The sequence below is a fragment of the Primulina eburnea genome, chromosome 18, assembly GCF_022965805.1.
Source record: "Primulina eburnea isolate SZY01 chromosome 18, ASM2296580v1, whole genome shotgun sequence".
NCBI classification, from domain to species: domain Eukaryota; kingdom Viridiplantae; phylum Streptophyta; class Magnoliopsida; order Lamiales; family Gesneriaceae; genus Primulina; species Primulina eburnea.
Genome location: NC_133118.1, coordinates 7979173 through 7987654, shown reverse-complemented (window position 1 = coordinate 7987654; position 8482 = coordinate 7979173). Strand labels below are relative to the sequence as shown.

Here is an 8482-nt window from a genome sequence, read left to right as displayed (position 1 = left end):
ATTCTGGGATGAAATTGGTGAAAGACAAATGACTAGACCTGAAATGATACATGAAATGAATGATAAGGTTCAGTTGATTCGACAACGAATGAAAGATGCTCAGGATCGTCAAACGAGTTATGCGAATAAACAAAGACGATCTTTAGAATTCCAGAAAGGGGATAAAATGTTTTTGAAAATATCTCTCTTCAGAGACGCTGTTCGATTTGGCATGCGAGGGAAGTTCTCTCCTCGATATGTTGGTCCATACGATATCCTTGATCGAGTTGGGGATCTTGCTTATCGATTGGCATTTCTACCAGCTTTATATGTCATTCATGATGTATTTCATGTTTCTATGTTGAGAAAGTATAAACCAGATCCATCACATGTTGTAATAGCCAAGCCTGGTGAACGGTACGGTTTAAGATTTTGTATGATTATTGACTATTTAGTTAAGTTTAAGTATGATTTAGTGGTTAAGAGTTGCGATGTATGGTTTATGGTATTATTGTTATTAGTTGATGTGTAGCTGCTTTGTAGCGTTGTTGCGATTTAATTCATGGTAATTTGTATTTTGAGCCGATTGGTATGAGGCCAATTGGAATGGTTAGATATGTTATAGAGGTGTAACTTTCTTGTTGGGAATGGTTAGATATGTTATAGAGGTGCAACTTTCTTGCTCGGACCAATGCATATGACTTCGTCTACTTTCAACAGTCCGGGTATGTCTTCTTCTACATCTATTCATTGTTATTGGTTGATATGTATTGTGTGAGCACATTGTAGGGGTTATGCCTCCTAAGAGGAAAGCTGTAGAGGGTGAGGATAGTTCTTCATCTAGAGTTGTCAACGAGTTTGGCAAGTTATTGAAAGAGCAAGCCAAGATCCATAGTGAGCAGATTCTGCAACTGATTCGTTTGCAAGGAACAAGTCAAGGTAGAGGACAAGGGAGAGGCCAAGTGGCACAAGCAGTTGGAACTGATGGGATCTTTACTGCTTTTAAGAGGATGGATCCGCCTGAGTTTGCAGGAAGCACTGATACATTGGTGGCCGTGGAGTGGATAAAAGCTCTTGAGGAGATTTTCGATCATCTCAATTATGAGGACAAGGACATAATCAGTTGTGCAGTGTTCATGTTAGTCAAGGCTGCACGCATTTGGTGGAATGCTACCAAGGTTAGTGTGGATGTTCCGGCATTGAAGTGGCCAGAGTTCACTGATCTTTTCTATGACAAGTACTTCCCAGATGTACTTCGAGCACGGAAGGTGACTGAGTTCTTGGAGCTTCGACAAGGAGGTATGAATGTTGATGAGTATATTCTGAAGTTCAAGGAGGGCTGTCTGTTTGCCCCGTATATTGCTTCCAACGACAAAGATAAATGTGATCATTTCATTAGAGGCCTTAGAGCAGAAATCAGAAGGGATATCAATATGTCGAAGGCGGAGACATTCAAAGAGATTGCGGCTAAGGCCTTGTTGGCCGAGCATGATGAGAAAGACATTGCCAGGGAAAGACAGGCGAGACAGCAGGCCATTGCTCAGAGAGGCCAAGGTTCAAGTCAAAGAGGAAAGGGCAGTTTCAAAGGGAAAGGCAAATTAGAGCCGAGTCCTAAACCACCGGCAGTTCCATTTGATCCCGAGAAGCCATTTTGTCCCAAGTGCAGTAGGCATCACCGGGAGAGTGCAGATTTGGTACTCATACTTGTTATCGATGTGGCACTTCAGGCCATATTGCTAAGGATTGTCCAAGAGGAGCGGGTAAAGAGAAGGTGCAGGGTCGCATCTTTACCATGACGATGGAATGTAAAAACCATGATTCTTCTGTGATCTCTAGTACTATTTTAATTTCAGGCAGAGTACTATTTTATTAAAACCGATCAGAGGTGTCACATTTAGTTGTATCAGAGCACCGTTCTTCGGACCAATGCATATGACTTCGTCTACTTTCAACAGTCTGGGTATGTCTTCTTCTACATCTATTCATTGTTATTGGTTGATATGTATTGTGTGAGCACATTGTAGGGGTTATGCCTCCTAAGAGGAAAGCTGCAGAGGGTGAGGATAGTTCTTCATCTAGAGTTGTCAATAAGTTTGGCAAGTTATTGAAAGAGCAAGCCAAGATCCATAGTGAGCAGATTCTGCAACTGATTCGTTTGCAAGGAACAAGTCAAGGTAGAGGACAAGGGAGAGGCCAAGTGGCACAAGCAGTTGGAACTGATGGGATCTTTACTGCTTTTAAGAGGATGGATCCGCCTGAGTTTGCAGGAAGCACTGATACATTGGTGGCCGTGGAGTGGATAAAAGCTCTTGAGGAGATTTTCGATCATCTCAATTATGAGGACAAGGACATAATCAGTTGTGCAGTGTTCATGTTAGTCAAGGCTGCACGCATTTGGTGGAATGCTACCAAGGTTAGTGTGGATGTTCCGGCATTGAAGTGGCCAGAGTTCACTGATCTTTTCTATGACAAGTACTTCCCAGATGTACTTCGAGCACGGAAGGTGACTGAGTTCTTGGAACTTCGACAAGGAGGTATGAATGTTGATGAGTATATTCTGAAGTTCAAAGAGGGCTGTCTGTTTGCCCCGTATATTGTTTCCAACGACAAAGATAAATGTGATCATTTCATTAGAGGCCTTAGAGTAGAAATCAGAAGGGATATCAATATGTCGAAGGCGGTGACATTCAAAGAGATTGCGGCTAAGGCCTTGTTGGCCGAGCATGATGAGAAAGACATTGCCAGGGAAAGACAGGCGAGACAGCAGGCCATTGCTCAGAGAGGCCAAGGTTCAAGTCAAAGAGGAAAGGGAAGTTTCAAAGGGAAAGGCAAATTAGAGCCGAGTCCTAAACCACCGGCAGTTCCATTTGATCCCGAGAAGCTATTTTGTCCCAAGTGCAGTAGGCATCACCGGGAGAGTGCAGATTTGGTACTCATACTTGTTATCGATGTGGCACTTCAGGCCATATTGCTAAGGATTGTCCAAGAGGAGCGGGTAAAGATAAGGTGCAGGGTCGCATCTTTACCATGACGAAGGAATGTATAAACCATGATTCTTCTGTGATCTCTAGTACTATTTTAATTTCAGGCAGAGTAGCTACGACATTGATTGATACAGGTGCTACTCATTCTTTTATGTCTGAACTATTTTTGCGATCTTTGGGTATAGTTCCTTCTGTTCTTCCCCTCCAGTTTAATGTTGTATAGCCTTCTGGGGATGTGTTGTGCCCGACATCTATTGTGTATGCGTGCTCTGTTCAAATTGATGAGCGAGTGGTTTATGCCGATTTGATTGTTATTCCAATGGTTGCGTTTGATATTATACTTGGCATGGATTGGCTATCAACCTATCGTGCAGTGATTGATTGCGTTGCTAAGACGGTGAAATTTGCAGATGATGGCAATAAGGAAGGTATGCTTGCCAGTGCAGGTACTTCGCTGGTCCTTCCTTTTATTTCATGTCTTGAGGCTAAGAAGTTGCTGTTTAGAGGTTGTGATGGGTTTTTGGCTTCGATTGTGGATGTGGATAGAATTGTGAAGTTGAATATTGATGATATTGATGTTGTGAGAGAGTTTCCTGATGTATTTGAGGATGACGTGCCGGGTTTACCGCCGGACAGAGATGTAGAGTTTGTGATTGAGCTAGTTCCGGGTACGGTTCCTATTTCTAAGGCTCCGTATACAATGTCCCCTACAGAGATGAAAGAGTTGAAGACGCATGTACAAGATCTTTTGAATAAAGGTTTCATTCGGCTGAGTTCTTTGCCTTGGGGGGCTCCGGTTCTTTTTGTCAAGAAGAAAGATGGGTCTTTGCGGATTTGTATTGATTATAGAGAGATCAACAAAGTGACTATCAAGAATAAATATCCGTTGCCACGGATAGACAATATTTTTGACCAATTGCATGGGGCTACAGTGTTCTCGAAGATTGATCTGCGATCTGGCTATTATCAGTTGAAGGTTAGGGAGTCTGATATCCCTAAGACGTAGTTCCGGACCAGGTACGGTCATTATGAATTCCTTGTGATGTCTTGGTCTGACCAATGCTCCTTCAGTCTTCATGGATCTGATGAACCGAGTGTTCAAGCCGTATTTGGATAGCTTTGTCATTGTTTTCATCGATGACATATGGATTTATTCCAAGACCAGAGAGCTTCATTCAGAGCACCTTAGAGTTGTTCTTCAGTTGTTGAGAGAGAAGAGGTTGTATGCTAAATTGAAGAAATGTGATTTTTGGTTGGGGCAGATTTCTTTCTTAGGCCATGTTGTCTCGAAGGATGGTTTAGCTGTTGATCCTGTGAAAATCGAGGCGATTAAGAAATGGCCTATCCCTACCACTATATCAGAGGTACGCAGTTCTCTTGGTTTGGCGGGTTATTATCGTCGTTTCATTGCAGACTTTTCTAAGATTGCCCTGCCGTTAACCAATCTGACGAGGAAGACTGCAAAGTTTGAGCGGTCCAATGATTGCCAAAGTGGATTTCAAGAGTTGAAGGATAAGTTGACGACAGCTCCTGTACTTGCATTGCCCAGTGGTTCAGAGGAATTTGTTGTTTACACCGATGCGTCGAAGAAAATTCTTGGTGCAGTGCTGATGCAACGTGGGAAAGTTATAGCTTATGCTTCTCGCCAGTTGAAGGACTATGAGAAGAATTATCCTACACATGATCTGGAGCTGGCAGCTGTGGTTTTCGCCCTGAAAATATGGAGACATTACTTATATGGAGAAAAGTGTGAAATTTTTACGGGCCACAAGAGTTTGAAGTATTTGTTTTCTCAGAAAGAACTCACTATGCAACAGAGACGGTGGTTAGAGCTTGTCAAAGACTATGATGTGACGATTAGTTACAACCCAGGGAAAGAGAATGTTGTAGCAGATGCATTGAGCCGTAAGTTTCAGTTCTTCTTTGAGTTCTATGATCCAGAAACCATTGTTTTTGGACTTGCAAAGAGACGAGATAGCTTTGGTGGTTCCGGGAACCATTGCTCGCTTTTCAGCGTTAGTCATTCGGGCTATTTTGACGGACAGGATCCATAGAGAGCAGATCAATGATTTACAGTTGACAGAGTTGAGAGCCAGAGGAGAGGAGAGAGGTAATTCAGAGTTTGGGACGAATGGAGATGGTTTGGTGACATTCAGAGTCCGTATTTGTGTTCCTACTGGTGATGATATTCGGCGAGACGTCTTGACAGAGGCACATACCGCGCCATACTCGATACATCCAGGTAGCACCAAGATGTATCAGGATCTTCGTAGACTCTATTGGTGTCCAGGTATGAAGAAAGATATTTCCATGTTTATTTCTCAGTGCCTAACTTGTCAGCGGGTGAAGATCGAGCACCAGAGACCTGCTGGGACATTGCTATCATTACCGATTCCTCAATGGAAATGGGAGCATATTACGATGGACTTCGTGACTGGTCTTCCCAGAACGCAAAAAGGTTTTAACTCTATTTGGGTTATTGTTGATCGGTTGACCAAGTCAGCGCATTTTCTTCCAGTCAAGATGTGGCGCTCCAAACCTCGCCACGTAATCATGCAACATGTGACGTCATATGCATAAAAAATTTCTTTTCGACGACGTAATAATATAATGCATATACGACAAAAATAGTGCAATCACCATACTATCTACATCAATGCAGCAGAAACAGTATAATAAATACACACATACAACTCAAATAAGACAATAAGCTATACTGTCTCTATCTACTATCAACTACAGGACTGTTTGACTAGACACACCTAGTCCTTCACCACTATCCTGTCTCACGCATAGTCCTGTAACCTGCCCAACAGAAACAGCCCCCAAAGGGTGAGCATATACAACAATCATCATCCTAATACATAACAGTTATATTAACAACATAAGATATAACTGAAATGATAACCGAAATACCACCTTTGCCGTTTCTGGACAATCAGCCATCAACAACTTCAACAACATCACACTGCAACAATAACATCGACGATACGTCGCACCCCAACTCCGGCGACAGCAATATCGTCGAACGAACAACAACATCGACGATACGTCGCACCCCAACACCGGCGACAACAATATCGTCGAACGAACAACAACATCGACGATACGTCGCACCCCAACACCGGCGACCGCAATATCGTCGAACGAATAACAACATCAACGATACGTCGCACCCCAACACCGGCGACAGCAATATCGTTGAACGAAAAACATCAACGTGAAAACATCAACGAGAAGTCTCCCAACAACGATAGTCAACAATATCAACAATAATAAACAACAACAAATATAATATCAAATCACCCAATTCCGGTGATTTATCATCGTTCAACGCAATAGTATTCATCAATACTAAACAATAACAACATATGCTCGTACGTCAACACGTACCTGATATTCGAGTATATATATAATCTGGCTATTTCTTTGATCCCGAGGCTTGTGATGTATCTAAATAATTCAACAATAATTATCAGATCATTGTCACCGTATCAACACAGTTATAACAGCCTCAATATCTAACATCAAATAGCCCAACAACAATTAATTCAACAAAATATAAAACTCGATTATAAATTCGTATCGTTCAACAATTTAATAATCTGGTGTATTTAATTCACAATACTACCATCAAATACACCCTAATTAATTAACTTCAAATAATAGGCTATTTTACAACATCCGTCAAATTACGAAAACTTTATATCAACGTGTAGCCTATACTTCGTAGACCCCGAATATATAATCAGAATTAATAACAACTGACAAACAACTCTCCAATCTCAATCCAAACATTAAAAATCCCTAATTATAATAAATTAGGAATAATTCAAAATAACACCACTATAATCTTCTCTACTTCGTTAAAATCATACACTATTCAACAATCTTCAATTTCAGTATGATTTAACAATTTATCGGATTTATTCCAGAAATCAACGAATTTCAAACATTACCAAAACTATAAAATTTATACCTCAAATCGAAGACCTCGTGTCAACGATCTCAGAACTGAAGTCGGTTCTTCGATTGGATAAACCGATAAGTCACACGATCGAAAAGAAAATCTGAAAACTCTTTTCTCTCACCTCTCTGTTTCCTCTCTGTTCACTGTCCAACGTGAATGAAACTCACGTGAATGTGAGTTTCAAATTTATCCTCATTTTTTTATTTTTTTTTATTTTATATTATATTATATTAATAAAATAATATAATATAATATAATATATAATATTTAACATTTTAACACCGGTACATCCCTTTGGACCAGTCAAGCGATCAAATTTTCCAAAACTCAAAACACGAAACTTCTATATCTTTGAGTTTTCTACGGTATATCCAAATTTCAAATCATTTGGACTTCATATGATCAAGATATGTCATATTTCATTCTTTAAAATTCATTAATTATTTAATAATCTCACATTACTAAATCAACAACTTGTGATATTTACTTCAGGCATTACACAAGACGACGTATTCCATGAACCAGTATGCCAAAGAGTACATAGCAGAGATTGTTAGACTTCATGGTATTCCTGTGTCGATCGTGTCTGATCGTGACCCTAGATTTACTTCAGAGTTTTGAAAGAGTTTGCACAGAGCTATGGGTTCACGGTTAGCATTCAGTACAGCATATCATCCCCAGAGCGACGGTCAATCAGAGAAAGTTATTCATATTTTATAGGATATGCTCAAAGCTTGTACTATCGATTATCCTGGTAGCTGGGATTCCAAATTGCCTCTTGTTGAGTTCACGTACAATAACAGTTACCAAGCGACGATTGGAATGGCACTGTATGAAGCACTTTATGGCAGAAAGTGTAGATCTCCATTGTATTGGGACGAGATTGGTGAGAGGAAGATGTTGGGTCCAAAGTTGGTCCAACAGAGAGGTGATGTTGTTAATGTTATTCGAGAGAGAATGAAGACAGCTCAGTCGAGACAGAAGAGTTATGCTGATGTGCGTCGTAGGCCGTTGCAGTTTGAGGTTGGTGATCATGTGTTTTTGAAGATAGCACCTCTTAAGGGTGTGATGCGGTTTTGGCAAGAAGGGAAAGTTGAGTCCGAGATTTATTGGTCCATTTGAGATTTTGGACAAAGTTGGTGATCGAGCTTACAGGTTAGCCCTACCGCCAGATCTTAACAGAGTTCATAATATTTTTCATGTTTCAATGCTCAGGAAGTATATTGCGAATCCTTCCCATGTTCTTCGTCACGAGCCATTGGATTTGACGCCGAATTTGACTTATCAAGAGATTCAAGTCCAGATTTTGGAACGCAAATTTATAGTATTGAGAAACAAAGAGATCAGCATTGTTAAAGTTCTTTGGAGAAATCATTTGATTGAAGAAGCCACGTGGGAACCAGAGGATGAGATGAAAGAGAAGTATCCCGAGCTTTTTGTTTAGTGACGTCAATTTCGAGGAGGTAATTCCTCTAAGGAGTGGAGATTGTAATAGCCAAGCCTGGTGAACGGTACGGTTTAAGATTTTGTATGATTATTCACTATTTGG

At 40.7% G+C, this 8482-nt stretch overlaps 1 long non-coding RNA gene across 1 annotated transcript; it reads right to left on the bottom strand.

Annotated features, from left to right (window-relative positions):
- Positions 1-5622: 5622 nt before the first annotated feature.
- On the bottom strand, positions 5623-7064 carry LOC140819962 (uncharacterized). The gene is made up of 3 exons (XR_012115323.1): positions 6943-7064; positions 5883-6416; positions 5623-5768 (listed from the first exon to the last, which is right to left on the bottom strand). It is a non-coding gene; the product is annotated as an uncharacterized lncRNA (long non-coding RNA).
- Positions 7065-8482: the final 1418 nt, after the last annotated feature.